The sequence below is a fragment of the Chiroxiphia lanceolata genome, chromosome 3 (genome assembly GCF_009829145.1).
Source record: "Chiroxiphia lanceolata isolate bChiLan1 chromosome 3, bChiLan1.pri, whole genome shotgun sequence".
Taxonomy (NCBI): Eukaryota; Metazoa; Chordata; class Aves; order Passeriformes; family Pipridae; genus Chiroxiphia; species Chiroxiphia lanceolata.
In genome coordinates this window covers 2,816,235-2,840,738 of record NC_045639.1, presented here as the reverse complement: position 1 = coordinate 2,840,738, position 24,504 = coordinate 2,816,235, and the positions used below count along the sequence as shown (strand labels likewise).

Below are 24,504 nucleotides of genomic sequence, written 5' to 3'. Positions count from 1 at the left end.
TGTATACTTTTCCACTTCTGTTTACTCCACTTTTACTCTGTGAATCAATGGCCTCATCTTTATCTTCTCCCTGACAACTTCCTCCTGTATGTTTACCTGAGCTTATTATTAACAGTGGCAAGACCAGTGGTGATGATGTCACCTCCAGTTATTGCAAGAAAAGTTTATTTTTCAGAAAAAAAAAAGGAGAAAAGTAATTCTTGCATGAGTACTTCATGACTGGTGAGTTCAGAATAGGGTTTTTTTCTTGAAGCTCATTCAAACCTTCCCTCTTTCTCTTGACAGTTTTGCCCTGGGCACTGTTATCTTTATTGTCCCAAAGGAATATCCTTGAGTGTGTTAGTCATGTACATATCAACTGAGACTTTTCACTTTCCAGGCTGCTGAGGACCTAAAGATCACAATATTATGTGGGTGCTGAAAATAAATGGGACTTAGAGATGGTTTGGAAGACTAGTGAGAAGTGGTTGTTTTCAGCCCTGCTGACTAGTTTGGTCTACTCAATATGAGGTGAGTTCTATCCTCTCTGCTACCTACACTGAGATATGGCACTTTTGCCCAGGTATGAGGACTACATGATGGAATAAATACCTGGTTGTTAAATTGCCACCTCCCTCTCCTTCAAAAGTGGAAGGCATCATTTAGTTAGTACTTGGAATTCCATGATGTTTTCAGGAAGGTCTGAGCATTTTTCATCCCTGGTAAAGCAGGATTTCTGGTGCACAGAGGCAGTTTATCACTGATTTCTTCACCAGGTTCCTTCAGGACTGATTCCCCTCAATCAGACCACTCCTTTTTATTGTTTAATATTTCATATGGTACGTGGTTTTGTGTTGCAAGAAAGGAACATGCAACTTTCTTTGGTATGGTCATTTTGTGTTAGTCTGTAGCTCCATGTGGCAATCTCGTGACAAATCATGTGGCAAACTGGTGGGAAGAAGGTGACTTATCTGAAGCAAACCATGTGCTGAAGTTTGCCTTCAGATGAGCTAAGACTTTACAAAGACTGGCTTGGGATTTCAGGAGTGGCTTGAAGACCTATAATGAAGTGAAGAGTTACACAAAAGGATTTAATTTTAATAGCACTGTGTGTGAGAGCGAGAGGGAGAAGGCTGGAGTCCAGTCACACAGAACTAAATATAAGGGAAGGGAAGCAGAGGGAGAAGAAAACTGGGCTAAGACAAAAAGACTGCAAAAAAATTATAATAAAAAAGACAAGACAAAAGCATGGGGCATGAAGCAGGCTAGGAGAAAAGTGTTAGTTCAGTTTGAATGTATTTGGTACTGGGGTGAAGTGAGAAGGGGAGGGAAAGGAAATCAAGCCTAAAACTATTTCTCTAACTACTGAAGAGTGGCTTTTCATCCCTTTTCTTGGAGGTTTCATTAAAATGTGTGAATGCCTTTTTTCCGAAGAGTTTTTAAGTGTCTTTTTGTACTAACAGTACATCAGACATCATGGTCCCATGGGGAGCAACATAGAAGGTGTGGCTGCAGGTGCCTAGGAAAACAAATCCATGGAATATGTCTCTTTGTCGACACCTAAATCTTTTGTCAGGTGCGAGTTGGTCTCTTCTAGAGGAGCACTTGGGAGGTCTGGCAAGGCTTGGAACTTCCCAATACCAGGTCTCTATTCCTCCAGGCTGCTCAGCTCCTTCTCTGTCTGTGCCCAACAGTCCCCACAGATATAAAAGGGCAATTTACATCCCCTGCCTTTTAAAAGCACTGTGCAATTCATTGGCTGTTATTTTCCAGCATGTGGAGGGACAAGGAGGAGAACCGAGACAGGGCTAAGCCAAGGATGGCCAAGGATAGCACTGGCCTTGGGGGGTACCACTGAGACTCCCCTGCATCAGCAGCATTCAGGCCTGTTTACCCAGCCTGCCCTCATCACAAATCTTGTATTTCCAAATGAATATTTTAACGGAAGGGAATTGTGTAGATTGTTAGTGTAGCTTATTAGGTTTTAAAAATTCATGTTTCTAAATTCCCAGTATTATTTTCCCCTTGCTTTAAAGAAAAAAAAAGAAAAAAAGAAAAAAAGAAAAGCGGGGAGGGAGGAATCTCTTTACAATAAGAGTTTAATTGTCTGTTTTATCTGGAAAGCCCTCTGAATTGAAACTCCCTTCTCCACAGTGCTACCTGAGCACTTCACAATTTTATTCTCTTGAAGTGTCTATTTTACCATTTGTCTCACTTTCAAGCTTTTAGCTAGAACTGGACATTTGTGGCCAGACAAAGGAATTTAAACTAAGTAGCGTGTTATGGACGACTTCAGGTGACTCTGCTTGGATTCTGTCACTCTGACACTACAGCAGCTAAAGCAAAGGGCATTAACACGAGTCTATTGAATGTAGACCTGCAACTGAGATGAGAGAATTTCACTGCATTTCCCATTGCGTCTTTCTAATGACCTTACCCCTGTGTTTGGGAGATGCCTGAACTAAGGGAACTATTTTATCTTTTTTTTTTTTTGGTTTTTTTTAAGTTCCTAGAGAAAGATGTTTATGTATCAGGAAATGATACGTTTAACCTGCAGGGTCTCAGGATATGGGAATTTGGTCTTCTGCCTCATTTCATTACCAGCTTGGAGCTTAAGCTTGAAAATGAAGTAGACTTAGTGATATTTCTGGTGTGGCAGATGGGGCTGCCTTGTAATATGTGGTGAGGACAGACACCTGAATCTGGCAGGTTTTGCAGTAGGGGACAATAATGAATATGAGGGGGTAAATCAGTTAAATGACAGCTAATTCCTCACCAAAAACTCAAAAGAGCCACTGGACTGGAGGTGCTGTAGGACTGTGAAGCAGTAGCTGCCCCAGAAGCACCTTGTTGTGCTGGCAGATAGGAGTACCAGCACTAGGAGGGAATTTGGGACATGAAACCCCTCTGCTGTTACTGTCAGTACTCAGGTACGTTGCTGGAATGCCCCTTCCAGTGCTGCTTAGAACCAGTCCAGAAGGCATAAAATATGCTAAGCAGCTGTTAAAGGGGAAAAAATAACATGTGGTAGAGAAAAGATGAGGGATATGCATAAAAATATATAGAAGACACTTCTGATGGGAACGTGAAATGTGCCATTTTTCTGTTTGTGGTGCTGCCGAGCGCTGTAGCTGTGCTGGTGGCAGGGCTGCAATAGGGTTGTTTTTCTATTAAGGGCAAACAAAATGAGGGTAAAATTTTAAGTTGAGGAATTTTCTGCTGCTGGAAGGCAAATTACTACACGCACTACTACAAAAGAGCAGGGGTAAACAATACAATATGCTGGGAATTGCAGATGCGTGTGCAGGAACGCCGTGAATACATTAACTGCCCGTGTTGTCAAGGCAAGTGACAGCAGCTGACTGAAATCCAGAAAGGGGCTCCTGTCAGCGCAGCCCTCGCCAGGGCAAAGGCACATCGCTCGTAATAACAAAGTCTATTCCGTTTACATCTGACACGGGGAGCCAGAGCCTCTTGTTTGGGGAGTTTTATTTATTTTGACCCAGGGAAGTCTGCTGAGCTGCTCCGTCAGGCTCCAGCCTCCTGCCACGGCAGTTAGAGAAACTCATCCACGCTGCTTCGTCAGGAGGACTGAGTTTTCTGCACCCTTCTTTCCTTTCAGTACAGTTTTTCCCTCCTGCTGGCCTTTAATGTAGGAAGGACAAAAAGAAAAGCACAGGAGTAAATAAAGAAAGCACTTCTTGGATGCTCCAACCATTTGTGAAGTTATTCCATGAGGGGCAGCGAACCATGGAAGTCTGTAGTGTTTTTTTGCCTACAATCTGCACCAATCTGTGCAGAAAAGGGACTGCATGGCCCCAAGTTTCTCTTTCCTTCTGCTTGCCTTCTTTCCTTCTCTTTTCCCCAGGAAAACCCTTCGAAGGCCAAACCAGTAGATTTAGTCCATGTCTCAGTTTGATTAAGGTAGGTCTGTAGGTGACTTACCCTGGGCTGAGCATATCCAAGGCAGGAAGGTAAACATCCCATTGTGCTGGATTTGATGAAAGAAAATCCTGGAAAACGTTGTGCTTTTCTAAGAAAACTGCCAGAGGCAGATTATTAGGTCTGAATTAAAATGCAGACGAGATTCATTAAATTGTTGACCCTGCCCCCTCCAAAAAAAAAGTCAGGTTGCCATCTTAAATTGACAGCATTAGAGACAAATTATGTGCACTGATTAATAAGTGTGGGCTAAATTACGGCTCGGAGAGCGGGCGGAGCGCTGTGGGAGCAGGAGCGAGGGAAGGAGCAGAGGAGGCGACAGCCATCCTGCCTGTGGGCACAGAGCAGTGCCAAGGGGTGGGGGGCCCTGTGGCACCAGAGGTGCAGAGGGGGACAAAGGAGCAGGAGGAAGGAGCTGAGCCTCCTCCAAGGAGCCTGTTCCCTCTGTGATGGTGACCTGGCGCCCTGGTGCCAACGTGCTCCCCTGGGACATCAGCGCTGTGGATGTGTGCTGAGCTCAGGGGCTGTGCTGCCCCTTTTCTTTGGGGTAGGGGGAACTTTTCATTAAAAAAAAAAAAAGGAAAAAACCCACTCAAATCTTGGAAGAGTTGGATTTAAGAAGTTAAATAAGAAAAGTAGGGTAAATTAGAGACTTGAGAAGCTAATTTCTATCGCATTGGTGGAAAAAAATACTGACCATTTCACCATCTCAGACAAAAAAAAAGGGAAAAAGCAGGCATGATAATATGTATATTGCTCACAAGACATAATTCTCTGAGAATACTATGACCGGTACATAAATAGCAGAATGAATGTTATTAACATGTTAATTTTACCAACCCTTTAACCTATTGATTAGCCAAACAGAAGGAAACAGCATCTTTTCATGCTTCGCCCCCCCCTTGCCTTTCATGTAATTGGATTCAAATTCACATCTGTATCTCCTAAACCAATGTTTTCAACCTTTCTTCTGCACCTCCCCACCCCCAACTGTTTAACCTCCCTTCTCCAGAGCTGGCATAAATGTAAGCCTTTATTTGTGAATATTCCGATAAGCACTTTGCCTCCAACTATATTGTTCAAGTACCAGCATCATTGTTACAGCTGTAATTGTTACTATCAAGACACAGTTCTTTGTAATTAGAAAGTCAAGATGGTATTCAGCAGTATGGCAGCACAGATTCTCATTTGTTAGGCTATTAGAAAAAAAATGTTTACAGAGAAAACAGTGTCATTGTTTAGTGCTCTTAATTGACCATCTGCCTGGTAAAGAAATGTCCAAAGAAGGATAAATAAGACTATAGTGCACTTATTTATTTATTTTCTTTGTGCAATGAGTAAATTAGGAAAAGCAACAGCAGATCCAAACTAGACAAGACATTGCTAAATCAGGCTGCAAGTGAAATCATGTCATGAATACATTAACTTTTATTTCTCTCAGTGTCAAGACTCATGTCTGCATCTTCCTCAAAGTTTGTTGGGAAGAAAAAGGAGGCCAGATCTTGGTGGGCACTGTGGAGTTGACAGCATTCATCTTTTAACAAAGTCAAGCATATGCTGCTTTGAGTGCAGCATCTTTGCATGCTCAATGACGTGTTTAATGTCACCTTTCCCACTGTAAATCATCCCTGAGTAAATCCACAAGGGAGAGTGGTACTAGGAATTAAGCAGGAGAGAAATAAAATTCATGACCATGTGGTTCTATCTCAGGGAATTTGGTACGTATTGACAAGAGAGATTCACACCTGACGGGGCCGAGAGCTAATTTGTAGTAGGGCTGTTTATCTTCTGCCTGAAAGGAATACTTTTTCATATTTAATGTGCGTTTTCCTCATCTCCATGTGTGTATGTGCTTGTGATTTAACGTGGCTAAGGGTGCATCTGGTGCTAAGGGTGCATTTTTGCATTTTTGCTGCTTGGCAAAAATGTAGTTTCAAATTTCGGGATAATTCCAAATTCTGCATTTTCCCTACGAAAAAGTAAAGGAGGGGCAGTTTGGCCTTCCAAAACCAGGTTTGATGTTTTCATTGCACAAGGCACTGTCTTAGGCAGGTAGTATTTGATCTGTTCTTGCAGCATTTGTTTACAGTTTTGAAATGAGAAATGAAAAAAAACCCATGAGTATTACCATGCTAAACCAATATGGTAAATGACCAAACTGATCTTCTGTACTATTTGTCTTCCAACATTCCGGGTGGAAATAATCCACTACATTTATATGTTGATTTATTACAGTGTGGAGGAAAAAAAACCCTAAAAACAAACCATAGAGAGAAGCAATAGGGAAAAAAAAGGAGGGAAAAGAGAAATTAATTTAAAAAGTAAGGATTACATTTAATAATGATTTCTCAAAATATTAACTTCCAGGTTTGAAAGGCACCAGGACACCTGCAAGAGGAGCCCCAGTTGTTCCTCCTCCATGATGAGGCTCATACAGAGGTGCAGCCCCTCAGATGGTGACAGGGGGACAGCAACCAGTGCCCTCACAGCACTGTCACTGTGTGTGACCATGTTCATGAAACAGGTAGGTAAAACTTCCCAAAAGCTGACAGTGTTTTAGCTATCAGTTCTTCAACAGGAATTTTCTTTCCATAAAACCTCTTGAGAGCTTTGTTGCCTTCACCTGATGCCTCAGTGCATCATCCCTTGTCCATCTGTTCCCTACTGAAACCTTCCTTTTTTTCATTTCCCCTGATTGCTGTGCTAAATACTGACCCTAGTAATTTTTGTTTCTTTTTCTTCCCTGATATTTACTCTTTTTTTTTTTTTTTTTTTTGAGTTTTGAGGGAGTACCTCAAAATCTTGGTTTCCTACCTGATGGCTTTTGAGGAGGGGTGGCAGCTAAAGGAACCTATCTCATTTTTCTTAAACAAAACCCCAAACAATAGGTTTGCCTCTAAACTTAGAATTTTCTTATTCTCCCATTTCTGGAGATCTTTCATTAGTGCCAAATGCATTTTTTCAGAAAGCAACAACCCACATTTTTTAATTTTTTTTTGGTTGGTTTTTTGCCTTCCAGTAGGGAACATAATAAATATAATAACTTCCACCAACAGGTGCAGGAAGGTGAGAAGTGCACGGGGCTTTCAGGGTACTGTGCCTTTCCCCTGTCCTACAGACGCACAAATTTGTGAGGTTCAAGGCCTTTCTTTGCTATCTTCTGAACTGGAACCTACAGAAGTAGACACCCCACCCTACCAAGATGGAGAAGCCTGCTCAGACATCCTCCTGCTCGAGCATGCTGGCATCCCCATCCACACTGCCCGTTTCCTCAGTGCTGTACTGGTTTGACAAGTGTTTAATAATGACTTCTTGCAGGTGCCTTTACAAACTGCACCTGTACCTGTGTCCCCAGCGCTAGGGCTGTGTGCTGGCACCTCACCTGTACGTAGAGCCCACCTTTCCACCTGCGTGTGCTTCGGAGCAGAAGAGGCGGCTCAGAAAGCTGTGATTGACACCAGTAGTTGGAAGCTCATGCATGTCTGGCTACTTGTTCAATTTGTTTAGTCCAGTGGTCTCCTTTATTAGGAGCCTTAGGGTTTTTCTTTTGATTTGGCAGGGTGATTATAATGAGAGCTCCTTAGTGCTACTCCACCAGGGTATCTGCCCACTTGCTCTCAAGCCTCTGCTGTATAGCTTGTGATTAATGTAAAACAGTCAGATGCCCTTCAGATCAGTCGAATTTGGGGATTCTATTACAAACATGAAAAGCGTGCTGACCGCACAAAGCCCTTGGTGGTACCAATTAAAGACAGCGTCATTCACTTGGCACTTCTTATGCCGCTGCTTTTTGTGCCTTTTTTTTTTTTTTCCTTTTCCTTTTCACAACAAAGCTTCCCTGGCAGTGGTGGCCCCTCTGCCACCACGCACCTGTGCCACGCTCCGGCCCCCAGGCACGGCTTCCTCGGCTACTGGGGAAGCACCTTGCTTCCCCCTCTCGCTGCCCAGTTTCTGTGCCCCTCAGCTAGTCCTCCATCTGGCCAGACGTGAGCGATGGGATTTGAGTACAATATCTCCTCATGTCATCATGCAGGGATGGGAAGTGCTGCCTGGACTGCCCCCAGCAGAAAGCCCCGTGGTGTCCCTTCCCCGCTGGTGCAGAGGCTCCGGGCTGCCACCGCAGATCATTTGACAAATTTCACGGTAAGACCCCAGCTTATCAGCATTATCTTTTTATTCCAGTCAGTATTCCAAGTATTCCTTGAATGTCACAAGTGAAGAGCTGGATTATACACAAAGTGTCCAGTGTTAAATCCTATTTACATGCAAAAGTTGTGCCAGCTTACCCTGAGGTTAAATCAGTGCAAACCCCTTCTGTGAGGACTCTTCTAAACTAATGAGAATGACCTCCTATAATTTCTTTAATTAAAGAACAACAACCACCTAAATCAAGATAAAACATGCTTCATATTAAATAAGGTTGGCCAAGCAAATGGGTTTGCCTTGCTTGAAGTGCTGACTCCACTTTTTGCACAGACTGAATTATCCAGGTGCTTTGGACAGAGCAAATCTCAGCTCTGCTTTCTGGCTTTCTGCAGCAGGGAGGGAGGGGGTGTCACACCTGCCCCCACCAAAGGCAAACAGAGATTTTGCCTCTACCTGTGAGGTGGCCACGGTCTCTGTCCAACACGCACATTTTGTGTTAAATCCCTTGCACCACATTTGATATTCCACAAATCCTTCCCAAGTGTCTGGATGAAAGTGTTATTTTTCATGAAAGTTACTCCCCCCTCCAGTGCTCCGTGTTTGTAAGAAAGGAATAAAACTGCACCATATAAAAGCAGAGAGAAAAATCCTTTATTTCTGAAATTTTATCTTTCAGACTCAGGGGTTTTTTTGTTTTGTTTTTTTTTTTTTTTTTTTTTTTGCATAAGGCTCTTCATAACTCTAAGGTCTTGTAACTTTGATCTATTCACCCTCTGCCTACAACATAGACTCCAATTGCACCTCTTACTTAATGGATTATTAGGAACTGAGGAATCCTCATGTAAAAAAAACCCAAACAATACTGGTTTCTTATTTCTCTGATCATTTCTTAAAAAAAAAAGACTCTTAAAAGCTACTAAGATGACACTTTCAGCTGTGAAGGCAATAGCTTTTGCTATTTTCACTATTTCACTCCTTCCTTTCGCTGCTGATTCAGGGAACTGCTGAGCACAGAATTGGTGTTGTTTCCATTCCAACAGCAACAATCTCATCTCAGATCTTGTGATCGTTGTTTATCTCAAGGTATCCCTTCTAATCCAGCTGTTTTCTAACTCTGTCCCGAGAGCTGATTATTCAATGACTTTTCACAGACCTAAACCCTTCACTTGCTCAAATCACCTGCTCATGTAGGGATTGTGCCGCTCTTCCCATCAGTGCTCAGACCCTCCTGGAAGGGGCAAAGCCAACCAGAACAGTTGCCCTGTGAGGCTTTGGGACATCAGTGGTGTTCACCGTGTCCATATCTTGCTGCAACTGGAACCTTATGAACAAAATCACCACCATTAACTCCAGCAGAAAATGTGCTGGAATCACTGGAATGTGATTTCTTTGCAATCAATACTATGGAGCTCCCACCGATCTTTTAATAATGTTTTATTCATGGGTGAAAAGATGCTGGTGTCCCAATGCATTCTATCCATCCATTCATGTTTAGACCTGTAAATGAACCCCAAAATAATGGTAATATTTGGTTGCCTGCTACATGTATACACTCGGCTTACTTGTATATAAATTAAAGATAAACTGCATTTAATCCCGTTAAGCATTAAAACGTAAGCAAACAAATTGACTAACAAAATACAGTGGGGGGGCAGAAAAAGAAAATAAACTCAGAAAATAATTGGTTCTAAGGAAGTTAATGAAAGTTTGTAGCATGCTTTTTATATGAATAGAGTTCAGAAGAGATTATTTTTTTGAAGTGTTACTCACAAATCTCCCGTATCCACAATAGATCTTTTGTTAACTGTACCTGCACATTTATTGTGTACGACAGTCTAATAAAATGAAGTCATTTTAATAAACATTGTATCAGAATATCCTATCTGCTATGTGGCACTGCAAATTTCCACTACTGAAGGAAACATTTAACATTCTCACCATTTTAATACTTTTAATAAATATTTGCAATTCCTCTGATAATGCATAATGGCAGAAAAATGCATTGCCTCCAAAATTTATGTGGCTGCTGGCAGGTGGCCATTTTCCAATTTTCTGTCTCGCTAATATACATTTATTATGTATTTCCAAGGGCTTTTTTTTTTCAGCTTTTGGCTTGCCATAAAATTACTATTTCTTTTACAAGAGGAAGCACTCGTGACAAAGAAATTTCAGTCGAACCTAAACCTGACAAATGGACATCTGCTGGCCAAACTGGAGAAGGAAAACATTTGCCCATTGTAGCTCTCAGTTTGATCCCTTCCCATCAGCTGAAGCCACAATATGTTTGGATCAGAGACTCATATTCTGAACTGATAACAAGAATCAGTTCTCACTTAGTAATATTTTCTGAAGTGTGACACTGCATTGCATCATGTTATGCATGACATGACACGAAATAACAGAACATTACATGATGGGTTATGACATAGGGAAGTAAGATGCAAGTTAATATTATGCATTACATTTTATTTTTTTTTCTAAATTGTTGGATCAGAGCACATGATGAGCTGTGAGTGGTCTCTTCTATGCTGTCTTTATACAACAGCCATCGATAGAGTGAGTACCTGAGCACCACCAGCAGATAATTAAGTCTCTATTGATAGCTGAAATCCTTGAATCTCTCAATGAGCACATATCGTTCTCTGTATTTAAGTAGCAGCATTCATTTGAAGAGCAAGGGAGCAGTGACTAAGTATGAAGCCTAAACAGGCAGTAAGAAGTGGTAACACTACAAAGATGATACATTCTTATCCTCGAAATGGAAGGAAGCTGATTTTGTGAAACTCTTTATGGTATTCACAACAAAGCAGGGGATATCCTGTGTCACAGAGCATGTGCTTCTTGAAGATCCTTTCTGGTAGCAAATGATGCTCAGAGAGTGTGATTTGTTATCAGGGAGCTATTTATGATGGCCAAGATAGAAGGGCACTGAATAAATATCTATAGCTCTCAGAAACTGAGACATGATGGTGCAATAGATGGAAAGAAATATCTCAAATAAGCAGAGGAACAGAACCTCCCTACCAAAGGTGACTGCAAATGCAATAGCTTTTTCTCTTGTTTTATTTTTTCAAAGCTGTGAAGCAACAGGATAATCCACATTAATAATATACTGTATGTTATGTTTTACAATAATATACTTTGATTAAACTAATTCCTGGAATGATAAATGCAAAGGAGACAGACTGCCCTGTGTCTGTGCTCACAACAGGAGAGGTAGATTTGCCTCATCAGATATTGTTAAATATTCTCAAAAAAAAAAGAACTTCTCGGCCATAAAGAAGGGAGTAGCAAATACGGTTCACTTTGACACCTTCCACACACTTCATAAAATCAGGGAGCATCAGTGCATTGTCAACACCTCAAAGAAGGCACTGATGAGAGGGGTTTTGACCTAAAAAGGGACAACACTACAGTTAACTGAGGAACTGGACTGGCTAATGTGCAAAAGATTTAATCTCTAATTTGCTGTGGAATTATGGGTATGTTTCTTCATTATCTGCATTTTTGGTTTCCCCTTTACTTGGCCTATCTTGGCCCCAGCTCAGGAAAGAATCACTATTTGCAAAAGGTGCTTACTGGACCTAGTGGGAATGTTTCAGTGTTTTCCTGAACCAGTCCTGGAGCTCCTGAAGACCTGGATATGGAGAAGGCAAAGGCACATTTTTCACTGATGATCATGCCAGGACTAAAACTGTAGTTTGGAAGGTAGAAATTTTCTGTTGAAAATTAACGTATCGAATTCTTTTTCAAGAAAAGCACCCATTTATCTATTTTGAAACTAATTCAACTGAATTGGGTGCAAATTCGCAAATTCTCACCAGAATTTCTCAGAAATTATGGCAACCTTCAATATCTGCCAAAAAATATAGTAAATTTTATTAAATAGTGTTATATAATTATTTAAACTAAGATATAAATTTATACATTTATTTTATAGATAGTAAACAATTGGTAAAATATATTAATAAATATTCTATACATATACCTATCAATAGATTCTGAACTATTAATTATTAAGTAATTACTAATTAATAATCAACAATATGTTAGCTGTTAATTAATTGTTAATTAATAATCAATAATTTGTTAGTTAGCTATTAAATATTATGACTATTTTATGCAAATGTGTAGTAATACTTTTTACCAATTATTTACTATCTATAAAATAAAATTATGGACAAATATTTGTAGAGATCATTTAGTGTAGGGTGATTTCTTATAGGGATCATACATTATAGAATATTACATGATACAATCTCCTCTCTGTTTATCACATAATACAAATAGTATTGTATAGAAATATGTAATTAGTATTAGGGATTCAAGACAAAAAAAAGCCATGATTTTGCTTGGCAAAGGATAATATTCAAATATTGGGGTGAACAGATGAACCCTCCTCCTGCCACTTAGACTCCTGCAAAGTGTAGACTTTCTCCATACTTTTTCTTTTTTTTTTTTTTTTTTTGTCTAATTGATTTCTTCCTGAATTTACAGCTATGCTGCCTTTTTAGAACTGCTTTGCAGACTTGCTCCCATGTAATATTTGGTCGTGATCAATCCATCTCACACTAGAGAACTGTCTGTGCTTTGTTTGCATTTGTTTTATTAAGTGGAGGACACGTCATTAAGTTTTTGTGTGGCTCATGTTCAATGTGGGTTGATAAGAACCAGATAGTTGAAGAAATGGAGATTAAAGATTTCCTGTCCCCTCATGGCCAGCTTTCTCTTAGATGAAATGAAGGATACAAGGGAGTGATACAATCATTTCTCTACCAGTATCTACTGTATCTGTGGGCTGAATCTCACCATTTTTGATAATGATTGTCTTCCAAGAAGAATTCACGCATAAGTATTTCTCACTCTTGCTGCTGATTTCATCCATGTCAGTGAGTTTGTTCTGCCTGCAAAAGATTTCTCAGAAGTAACTTTTCCTTGCAAAGGGTGGCCATTAAAAAAAGGAAAGAAACCAAACGCAACAAAAACAAGCAAAGAAAAACACCTGACAACAGGGAAAAACCGTGGCACTTCTCCATGAATATTCTTAAGCTCATACATTTTATAAGTATTTAATGTGATACCTTGTAGGAACAGACAGCAGCAGGTGACTGCAATAACTTTAAAGAACAGCTTTTTCCTGTCACTTCTCTTACAGTGTGGCCCAACATGTTCCTAACAGATACCGCTTGCACAGCATCCCCATTTCTCTTAGGAAAATCAGTATAGATTGGTAATAAAGCATGGCAACATACAATTAAAAATTAATAGCAAAATGATTACATTATTCTCTTCCAGCAGCAAAAAAACCCCCTCCAACCTACAACAAAGGCCTTTAAAGCACTTTGGCTGTTTTCCAAAAGAGTTGATTAATACTCCATGCAGAACGACTGCTGTGATGCTATTGCCAGGCAGGAATTGCTGACTGTCCGTCGAGGAACCGGGCAGGTGGCAGGGAAGGGAGGCTCTGCTCCACATCCCGGTGCCCTCGGCACAGGAAAAGCTGTTCAAATGGCAGCAGCATGGCCAGGCAGTCCTTTAGATGGTTGGAATAATCTGTGACATTCAAAACCGAGACACAACGCGTCGGGAAGCCTAGAGAGAGTGGAGTTGCTTTCCTCAAGCCCAAAACAAAGGCTTTGCAATGTTACATATATTATTCTGATCACAAAAGACTCTTGCATTAGGGCTTTCAGTGTGAGATAATTGACCTTGACACTGCTTTCAGCTGAGGGCACGTAACTCTTAGTGCAGTGACTTACCTTGAAGAAAACTGTGCAACTGCAAAGAATATTTACTTACTATCTTCCCTTTTTTTTTTTTTCTTTTAATTCTTGAAAACTGTGCTCTGCAAGGACAAGTAGGCAGAAGTGTAGTGAGGGATGGAAGGTATTTTATGTGGATGAACACATGAAGAGGTGATTATGTATTGCTAAAAGTCTAATCCCTGGATAAACTACAGTTTGCTATTAATTCTTTGGACTTGCTTAGCTGCTACTTAACATTTCCATGACTTAACAATTATATTCTTGAGCTAAGAGTAACTTTTCAACAAAATGTGTAGGGATTAGAAACATTGATAATTATATTAATTAATATTAATGGGAGTGACAATATTTGTAGTCATATGACAAACATAAGGAAAGCAGGGCTTTAATTTTATCAATTAATTCTGTTTCTAATTGCTTTCACTATTCAATTGTCAGAACGTGTTCTACTTGCAAGAAGGAATGTGTTAAGCAGGCAAAATACAGACCAAAATTGAGGGGAAAGAGGGCTGTGTATTTGTATATGGTATCATCTGTTATCCAGAAACATACTGAGCCTTCTCTCTGGGCTTTGGATTTTCTCCCCCCCATTTATAATAAATGCCAATCATCTGGAGTAATGGGCTCAGTCTCGCTGAGATGGGTTAGTAGGCAGAGAGGCCACGAGGAGCAGGAAATGCCACTGATTGAAGAGCTCTCCAAATTATCAGCTATCCTTCTTCCCACACCTTCCCAGAGGTGCAGGATGAGCACGGGACAGCAAGACAAGCAGATCTTGGAAAAGAGAGCTCAGTGCATATGTCTATACTGACTCCTCAGATTTAATACATTGGATTCCATCAAAGTCGTCTCCAGAGGAAGTCAGAGAGCTGCAGTCCATTGGCCTTAATCCTTCCCTGCGCTCCCGTATCTTTATACTGCTCCACCAGCTCCACACCGCCGTAAAACCAACACAATCCACCCTCCACGCTCCCTGGTGTGAGGGAAATCCCACACCAGGTCCCTTGCTGAGCACTGCAGCTGCCACAGAGGCTTCCTGGCAGCGGGAGGAAGGCAAACCCCTCCCCGCAGATGTGTCCAGTGCGGTGGGATGATGCTCTTGCTTGGTGTCCTGACAGGCTGGGGACATGCAAACGCCACTAAGGGTGGAGGTGTGAAAGTCTTCACGTCCTGAAACCAAGATTTCAACCCAGAAGGAAATCTTAATGTGCTCAAGTTTCCCTCTGCACAGAGCCTCCACCACACAGCAATCCAAGAGGCCAATAAAACAAATAATGACTATCTCCTGGGGCAGCTGCAATAAAAAAATGCTGCCAGCTAAGAATGGTGCCTTTGATGGCTCTGCAGGCGAGATATCAACAATCTCTACAGCTGCTAATCCCCTCGCGTGGTTTTACACTCGTTGCCCTCGCAGCCCGTGCCCAGATGCTCTGTGCAACGTTTTGGGGTCTACTTTTCTTCTCAGCTCATCCCTCCTCTGGTCCTCCTCAGGATTACACCCCTGTAAGGCAGTGAGTTTCTCACCAAGCACTGCATGTACAGGTGAAGGAAGCTGTCACCCAGCACATGCTGCTCTAGTGGCCTGTGGCTGCTGCCAGCTAACCTGGGAGCAGTTGCTGCCTGCTTTCCTTAGCTCTGTGGGTGTTGAGCTCTGGAGTGGGAGAGAAAGTGGTCTGGGGAGTCCTCACCAAAGTCACAGAGAATATAGGGAGACTCACAGATGAGGATGAGGGAATACCCCAAAATCTCTTGCCTTTTGTGGGCTGGAGACTTTGCCCATCCCATTCCCCCTCCTTGAGTTAAACCAATGCTGATGCCAAGGATATTTGCATCTATGCTTATTTTCAGGATAAAATCAGGGAGCACAATTCCATCTTGTTGTGCCAGCCACATCATTGTCAAAAGGCATTCGGGACAGATTCAGATCTTTTGTGCTGCTATAGATGTTGCTTCTTCCCCATGTCCTCATCAGGGGACAGAGTTCAGAATGAGTCCTTTTGTGTTTATTTCCACTACTCCGGGATGGACCTGGAAGCCTTTGCTTTTCCCCATCAGGAAGCAGAGATTTAACGTATCGAACGCACCAGAATTGCTTAATGAGTGCTCAGTGAATATTAATAAAAGTTTGGACGTGACTCAGGCTACAATGGCTGAGAAGTTTGAAAGCTTTGGTTCAAGATTACAGGAGGCTGTGAGAAAATATGGTATCCAGCAGCTAGCATATAGTGCGGATATTTCACTATCCAGGGATCTCTAATTACTAATAATGTACAGGAACAGTATGATATGTCCTTACAATTGCAGAATCCTTTTCAAAGATAATCTTTAATAGTTTATTTGACAACCTGTAAAATTATAGAAAATTATTAGTCTTGGGAATTACAAAAATCCCCGTAGTACAGTCAAACAATAAAATTATAATTACCTGTGGGTAATTGAAATTTAACTGTTTTTTTATTGTATATTACACATCAATAGCAACATAAGTTCAAGAGTGTCCCCCTCCCCTCCCTTTTCTTTTCCCTACAGAAATGGGGAAAATGGACAACCCTGCTGGTAGCTTGTGAGCCCTTGTCACAGAACAGAGCTTGAACAATTTCGATTAAAGCAGTATGTTCGAGACTGTCATTAGACCTGCATTAAATTACATATCTGGAATGTTAAAAATAAAGAGTACTGAAGCTTATTCACAGCTGCCTGTCGTAAAGTATGCAGTCAAGGTTTTTATTATCTTTAAAGTTCTTATTTTTCTCTTTTCTAAAACTTATTGTTTCATCAAACAAATATCTAGCACATTTAAGAACAGTATGAGCACAAGAGCAGAATTGCTCGAGATGGATAAAGCATTAGCGTGTTTCCATTCTGTGCTCAGTAGTATTGTTTAGTACTAACAATGGTAATTTATCAATTATACACGAGGGAACAAAGCCCTTCACCATCTCACAGCTCCAGAACTACCTATTACAAGGCCCAAAGCTTGAGACCCCTCCCAGACCTTGTGAGGCACCATTTAGTGTTAGAATTTGCAGTACCAGGTTTTGCCTTGTCCTCTCTCAGTGACCCCATGGAGGCTGCTCAGTACTCAGCTCCATGGCACATCAAGACTTTCCTAAACCAGGAAAATTATAACCTCTTTTTTTTTTTTTTTCTATTTTCCTTCTGAACCAGGGCTTTTGATACAGGCACAAAGGTTCACAGCCTGCTCTTGTCTAGTTGGTGAGACCGTCCAGCCCCTCTTGTGTCATTTGTGGTGGCATTACAGACTTTGAGAACAATCTGAAGGACAAACCCCAAGCTGTTTGGATGCTGCTCAGCCCAAAATACGGTATGTTTGACAACTAATTGTCTATAGAGCAGCTTTGTTATACACTACTGAGATGCACAAAATCTTCTACAGAAGGATCAGACTGGCTACTTTTATTTGATTCTGTAAAGTGCTTTGTGATCATTATGTGAATATAACTGCACAAGTGAAAATACCTCTGTTTTATTAAGAGTTTCAATTAAAGTGTTTAATACACAGATTTTATCGTGAGAGAGGCATCACAAAGACTGAGTACAACATAATGGCAAGCCAGGTATTGTTATGATTATCATTACTATTATTTATGTATAATCATTGAAGTATTAACTGAAAACTGGGAAATGGAGTTCCTGAGCCCCAAAGAACTCATAGTAACAGCTTCTTGTGGAGAAGACAACAATAGCAAACCAGCTCTGCTTCATGGCAGAGTTAATGGTGCATGCAGCCCAGGTTGGAAATTCCTGATCCTGCATGGGTTTTCCTGTTTTCAAAGATCAGAGAAGGTAAAAAAATGCAGTTGGATCCCGCCTTTTTTATTTTGGTGCCTCTTACTCTTCCCACCACCTCTTTTCTCTGCCTGTTGGTGAAGGGCATCCCTGCATGGTGGGACTGTGATGTGTCTATTTACCCAGCAAAGCAGCTGGAAACTTCTCATCAAAGTGGGTTTATTTGGATGCCTTTACAAGGGAGAGATATTTTGCCTCCCTCACTTGTCCTTCCCATTGGAGATATTTAAGTGTCTTGGGCTCCTAAAAGCTAAAGTGGAGCTTTCGATTTAGATTTAAACCGAGTATAAATCTTTCAAAAGGGGAAACCCCAAGAGGGACTGTATCCTCAGGGCTGTTAATGGGCTGAGCTGCAGCAGTGGAGAGACAGGGCTGGCCCAAAATCATGGTCCTTGTGCCAAATAGCTGTGACCTCATGCAACACACCAAGGAGATGGAGCTGAGAGTTTGGTTTGGCTTTGGCTGTTTCCTAATCTTGACCCTTGACCAACACCTGAAATCTAGGGGGAAGTCTTTCTCCGTCCTTACCTCGACCCTCATTTCCTGGCAGATTCCAGCTGCTGAGCTCAACCGCCCTAAAAAAGAAGCCGGAGAGCTGTTGTCCAGTAGGATTTATATAGATGGGATGCTTGGAAGCTAAATCTTCCAACCACTACAGTGCACCATACTGTAAGACAAAGAGCAGGAGATAAATTTTCCTGCCTTTGAAATTTCTGCTCATGTCACTCTCTGGGGCTAATTTTTACCATTTTGTCTCCAGTGAGAAGAGCTATTCCGACGTGAGTGTGTTCTCTGCACTGCAATGCAGGGATGGAGCTAAGGATGAGCAATGGGAGCACTGTCAGGATTACAGCCAGGTCAGATTTTTCATTTTGCTAAAAGTCACTTCTTTGACACAGGAATCAGGAAAATACATTGATGCAACATGTTGAAAAGAATGAAAAGGTTGTTATTTGCTCCTACCAATATGATTCAAATAGAGAGACCCAAGCCTCATGGTAAAGGGAGAAAATGTCTTCCAACAAAAACACAAACTTTGACAATATAATGGGAGGGCCCAGGAGCAGTTTTGGGGAGCTCCTCATGGAAAGGGAGCTTTCCATGGGCTTTTTTTCTCCTTTCTGTAGGGTGAGCACATGCATGTTTATGTAAAGAAGGATGCAAGCTTCCAAATTAAAAAAAAAAGGGGGGAGGGGGGTTGGCTATTTTTCTTTCTCATCGATGAGGTTAGAAGGTTAATAAAAGAGTTACTCCCAGCCTGCTCTGCAAAAGGGAACAGCTCACGTTTGTGAGACTTTAAAAGGCTTCAGAGTGTCTGTGTATGGGTGTTGTTATTTCCTGTCAAGGCTATCCCAAGAAGATGGGGGACCGGGAGCTGTTTTTTGGAAAAGGAGTTTGTCCGTTAACTAAATCAGGTGGAGTGGAAATAAAATATAAAATGGTTTTGAGAGTAAACTCCAACTCAGTAAAGCTCTGGGTATTTTTTTTTTTTGCCTGTGAGAACATAAAATTAAAACTTAATTCAGAGCAGTGGAGGCCAACCAGAACATCTCAACCAAATGACCCAGAGAATCCGGTTGGTTTTTTTTAAATTAAAATAAAAATCCATTACCATGAATTTAACTTTTAAATATGTGAATGGTTTGAAAGATAAAAAAAAAAATAGTCAATTTAGGAAACATTCAGCAAATTACAGCACCAGGCAGTGATTTACAAGGAGATCTGCGTGTCCATTTGCTTTGCAGCATTGAGGGAATGCTTATTGCACAGCATAGAAAATTACCTCAGGTCTTTTTGGGCTTTTCTGGAGAAATTTATACCACAGTCCAGGTTACTGATATCCCTCCATGCTTTGGTGTCCCCCTGCACAGCTGAGGGTCCATACTGAGACACAGTGTAAATGTTATAGTCGATATCCCTTGGCAGAGAAACTGCACTGCAATTTCTTTTTTCCTACTTTCCTTCCTTTTGCACGAGGCTCCTGCGCTACCAGCTAACCATTTCCTATAAGAAAATGGCATTGTGTTAAAGTTATATAGTGTATCATATTAAATTTTATAACAGTGCTTTGTGTTTTGAAAAGACTTTGGGGGGAAACAGCATCAATCAGGGAACCACATTTGATAGACTTGGAAGGGGCCTCCTGGGTCATTTTGTCCAAGACCTCTATGAAACAGGAAGGTTTCTGCAAAATACCTTTCCCATAAATGTATCTAACCTTTCCTTAAAGACACTGAGTGATTGTGCCATAAATACCTCAAGCAGCTAAACTAGTCTGATTGACCTTACGATCAGTAAGTGTCTCCTAATACTGTACAGAAGGTACAATTTTCCATTCTCTCAGCCGTGGCTAAGCAAGAAAAAAGGGCAAATACACAGTAATGGGCAACAATACAGACTGTGCAAACAGTTTTGCTTTCACTTTACTGCCATCACCTACCATAAATCTGGATGTACCATTGATACTTGGTTTCCCAGTGTAGTGTCTGTGATCCTTGTAGTATCTATCTCACTTTGACTCTGACTTTTGGAGAGCCACCATTACAGGGTGTAGAAATAAGGAAGACGTACGAGCAGCACTTTCCGATTCAGAAAACCATTCCAACCTGATGCCAGTAGTTAAAGTATTTATTTCTATCTTCTATTTATTAGAATTTGTGAGTTGTTTCTTGTCAGGACCATGGGAGCGAGGGGAAGCACAGGGCTTTCTATGGTTCCATCAGAGTGTCAAGGAATAATTTTCATTCTCCAATTCCAACAATTGTGCATATTGAAAAATAAATACATGGTAGTTTAGCTGTTTGTTGTTGCAATAGCAGTGCCTTGTGTGCTGGTTCTGCCCCACACTGCTCTGCCTTCTTTCTCTCAGCGAATATTAGAAGTGTCGTTTTGGGCAGATGTGTTATTAAATCACAGACACATTCAGTGCTGAGAGCTTCCTGAGCTGCACATAAACCATCTTTGGCTTGGGGTTTTTTGTCTTATTTTCTTTTCTGCAAGCACTGAAAGATGATGAGAGAGCTGAAGGCCAGTTCTCAAACACCTATTTTCATCAAGTATACACTTACTTATGGAGAGGGGTTGTCTGATGGTGTCCCTCTCACCTGACTGACCACTACCTAGACACAGGAGAAATTTAGACACCCTTCAGTGTCCTTGTGCAGCTCCCAGGGAAAAGCATGTCTTTAAAAGCTGAATATGCCACCTTGGTGTCTGTGAGACATTGATACACAAAGGAACAACCATCTCAGAGTCATACAGGTTTTATTGTGGTCACCAGCCACTTCCTGAACACACAGAATCATTCCCAAAAGAGACACTGGGAGCTCCAGTAAAAACTGGGACAAAGACTGTCTTATCTGATACCCAGCAGAAAAAAAAAAGCTCATAAGAATAAGAATACTTCACTCCTGACCAGCAGAAGCGTATTTCAGACTAACTGAGGAAGACTCCAGAGGAATTTCTTCTTCAGAAGACAAGAGAAAAAGGTTTTACAAGGTTGATGCATCCTCAGCTTGGTTTCAATGTCCATTCACTGTTCTGGGTTAGATCAGGCTGCTTTTTTATTTTATTTTTTGTTTGTTTGTTTGTTCCAGAGTTGTAGTTCTTGTACACAAAAGACTGCTGCAATATGGGCCAGGAAAACTGGAGTTAAGTCCTAAAAGCAAAAGACACAGAAAAGATAATTTAGAAAGAATATGGTGATCCTGCGTTTGAAGACATGTTGGTAGCTCTGTATGTCCCTGCCCACATTTTTTTGCTGTGCTCTCTTTATGTCTCGTGCTTTTGTGCAGGCTGGCATTCACTTTGTAGTTCTCAGCTCAGGGCTCATCATTTCCTAAAGGTCTTTTTTTTTTTTAATGCTGTCTCTCTACAAATAACTAAATACCATCCTTTCTCTGATGTGCAAAGTTGTAAAATATTTGTTTAGTATTTAATCACATAGAAATATGTGAAATTACACTAGAAATACACCTCACCCTGGTGTTTAAGGGCAGAGGCTTGTGAGATTGTGACAAGTCAATCTGATAATATAAAATTGCAAAATATCTGTGCTGAGAAAAATACAAATACTAACAGACCTTCTTTTATTGCTTATATTCTCTTCACTTTTTCTCACTGAATCACCAGATCCGGCTTGCCTCATCACAACAGAGCTGAGCCAGCCCCAGGCCCAGCTCACTCCTCACTCCTCTTCTGCCTTAAACTCCAGCTCTGAAGAGCAGCTCTTCTCTGCTGGGGTGATCTGAACCCCACATTTGCTTAAATGGTATCCTGGGTACTCAACTCCATGACACAAAGTAAGATCCTCCTGCTTCAGTCCCTCATATTTCCCCATTTTCCTCTCAGTGCCCCTCCATTCCCTATATTGTAAATACTTGTTGTGGGGAAAGAAACATATTTTATTTTGTTATGTTAGGAGGGGGGAATGAAGGCAAACAGGACTTTTTTTTGTTGTTTTATTGTTGTTATTATTATTGAGGGAGGGTTTGTTTGGTTTTTTTTTTCAGTACAGGCAAGTTCTGACCCATAACTGTGCTCTTAGGTACTCCTGAAAATAAAAAGTACGTTTGCATCAGGTGCACCTGAAAAACAAAAAGAAATTATATATCATAGAGGTTTTCTGATACTGTTCAGTGCACAAATGCCAATCAGAAGCAAATATGGGGCTGTATCTTGCAATCCATTTTGATATTTACAACAGAACATGGCATATCATTTAATTTAAATTTGCAGCATGCTCAGTGTAATTAATGCTGTGCAGTGCCTAGAAAATCGTGATTTCTTAATGTGATACAATGCCTGCATGCTGAGAGCATTTTTTTTTTAAACTACTGTATCATTTTGGAGCATTAATGGGGAGGCACTGCCATTAAACAGGAAAAAGAGCCATGCTCACTTGCTCTTTATGAAACTTCCATGCAGCTCCCCAAAATATGATGCAAAGTACAGGTTTGTTTTAAAAGAGAGGGGAGAGTCAGAGATTTAATTTTCCCTTGACACAGCATGATGCCTGAATAGCCAGACAGCTATTCCTAAATTATGTGCATTTCATTCCTAGGAGCTGTGAGCATTTTGAATGGGCTGTTGTTAAATACAGTACACAAGCATAAATACTCCAGGGAACAGCAAGCTGAAATTTTGGCATGAGCAGAAATCTGATGTAGTATCTGAGCACGTAATAATAATGCATATTGATTTGTCAGGAGTGCTGAGAGAAGGGGGGTTGGTATTCTGGGATGAGAACTGGTAAACTTGGGAACATCTTGTGTGATTAGAATAAACTGTGGTATTTGTGTGCTACGGTTCTGGCAAGGTTCACCTTTAGACCTGGAGAGTGGTTGGGGTCCCAGTTTTGGGACTGAACCCAAGAAACTGAATGCATGATAAAGACATTTATATATTATCCATAAGTGAAGCACGGGGAATTTGCGTCTTCACCTAGAAAATTGGGCAATGAAAAGGTAATATGTTTGGCAAGAAGGGTTGGGACCAAAAGCCCTTCAAGGTCAGGAGCTCAACTGCCTTGACTGCAATGAGCTTGAGTGTGAGCTTACCTGCTTTGTGATTGAACTGTGCAAAAAGAAGAGGAAAGAAAAAAACCCAAACCAACACTCCTCCTATTAATTCACAAGGAATCAGTTTCTGCCAGATGTGCTGTAAAAGCTCTCTTTATAGACCTGTTGATAGCAAAGCAAATTCTTCAGGTCCTCTAAATAAATCTGCTCCTAAATATAATGCTTCAACTTCTATATTCTCATCTGACACCTGACAATTCAACCTTAAGAGTAATTGGTCCTGTCTTTGAACCTCTGCAAATGCTGCATGAGGAGAGTGGACAATTTATTGATTTAGATTGATTTTTGTAAGAAGCCTCTGAGACGGACGCGGTGTCCAGTGTCACACGCTGTGTATATCACACTCCTCTGGCACATCCATGGGCAACCAGGAGGGTTCAGGAGTATGTGGAGGTGCTCAGTGAGCACCTGCAAACCATGCTGTGTGGGACCTCTCTGAGTGATCACCTTGGAGAGAGACACCAGTTAATTGGCCAAGTTTGAATTTCAGAAGGGTGATGACACAGCTCTTCTGTTGGGAAGCCATCCCAAGGCATGCAGTATCTCCACAGGCACGAACCAAAGGGTTATTCTAGTGCAGATTGCCCAATGTGTTGATCTCCTCATACTGTAGTTGTTGGGAATGACTGCTTGGATATTTCCACGCCTGTATTTTCCAGTGCTGTGGTTATTCGAGAACATTACAGGACAGGGCAGTGGATTTGTCGGGAGTAAAAGGATTTGTGAACTGGCTGTTTAGTTTGTGACAAAAAAAAAAAAAGTCACTGATATTAATAGCTCTGAGCCCCAGAAAAGACCTAAAAAAACCCAGGGAAACAGCAGAACAAAAGAAGACAGAAACAAGATGGCACCAAGGGTCTCATCACCAGTGATGGTGATTAAGACATGAGGCAAAGGGCTGCCCCGCTCGTGTGCGAGTTTGGCTGGGGAAATCACCCTCCTCCTGCTGCCTCGCCTCCTTCATCCATAATGAGGGAAGGGCTAACTTTGCAGCACACTTTGCATTGGCACTGCATGCTAACTTCATTACTGTTTGCAACAGCCTGTGCAATCCTCAGAGGAAAGGAATAATAACAAAGAAAAAAAAATGATAATTACCAAGCGCATAGTTTTCATCTGTAATCTTAATTTCAGGATTCACTCTTCCCGATGTCAATATTTTATAATGGAAGAATGAGATATGCTAAGTTTCTGTTTGATGGAAGTAAATTCAGATTTAATATTGCCAAGGAGCTGAATTTTTAATACGGCAGAGCAGAATGCAGCCATTCCAGCCCCTGTTT

At 41.1% G+C, this 24,504-nt stretch overlaps 2 long non-coding RNA genes across 3 annotated transcripts in view; one reads left to right on the top strand and one right to left on the bottom strand.

The window, feature by feature from the left end:
• The window catches only part of LOC116783784, a 147,869-nt gene that overhangs the window by 98,508 nt on the left and 24,857 nt on the right, over nucleotides 1-24,504 (top strand). Inside the window, exons 5-9 of the long non-coding RNA XR_004355831.1 lie at nucleotides 6,289-6,445; nucleotides 7,955-8,064; nucleotides 17,001-17,157; nucleotides 17,356-17,410; nucleotides 18,410-18,499. This is a non-coding gene — a long non-coding RNA (uncharacterized LOC116783784). The remainder of the gene's footprint in view (nucleotides 1-6,288; nucleotides 6,446-7,954; nucleotides 8,065-17,000; nucleotides 17,158-17,355; nucleotides 17,411-18,409; nucleotides 18,500-24,504) is intronic.
• Nucleotides 20,890-24,504, bottom strand: part of LOC116783783 — a 258,934-nt gene continuing 255,319 nt past the window's right edge. For both annotated transcript variants that reach the window (XR_004355828.1, XR_004355830.1), the window contains exon 13: nucleotides 20,890-21,300. This is a non-coding gene — a long non-coding RNA (uncharacterized LOC116783783). The remainder of the gene's footprint in view (nucleotides 21,301-24,504) is intronic.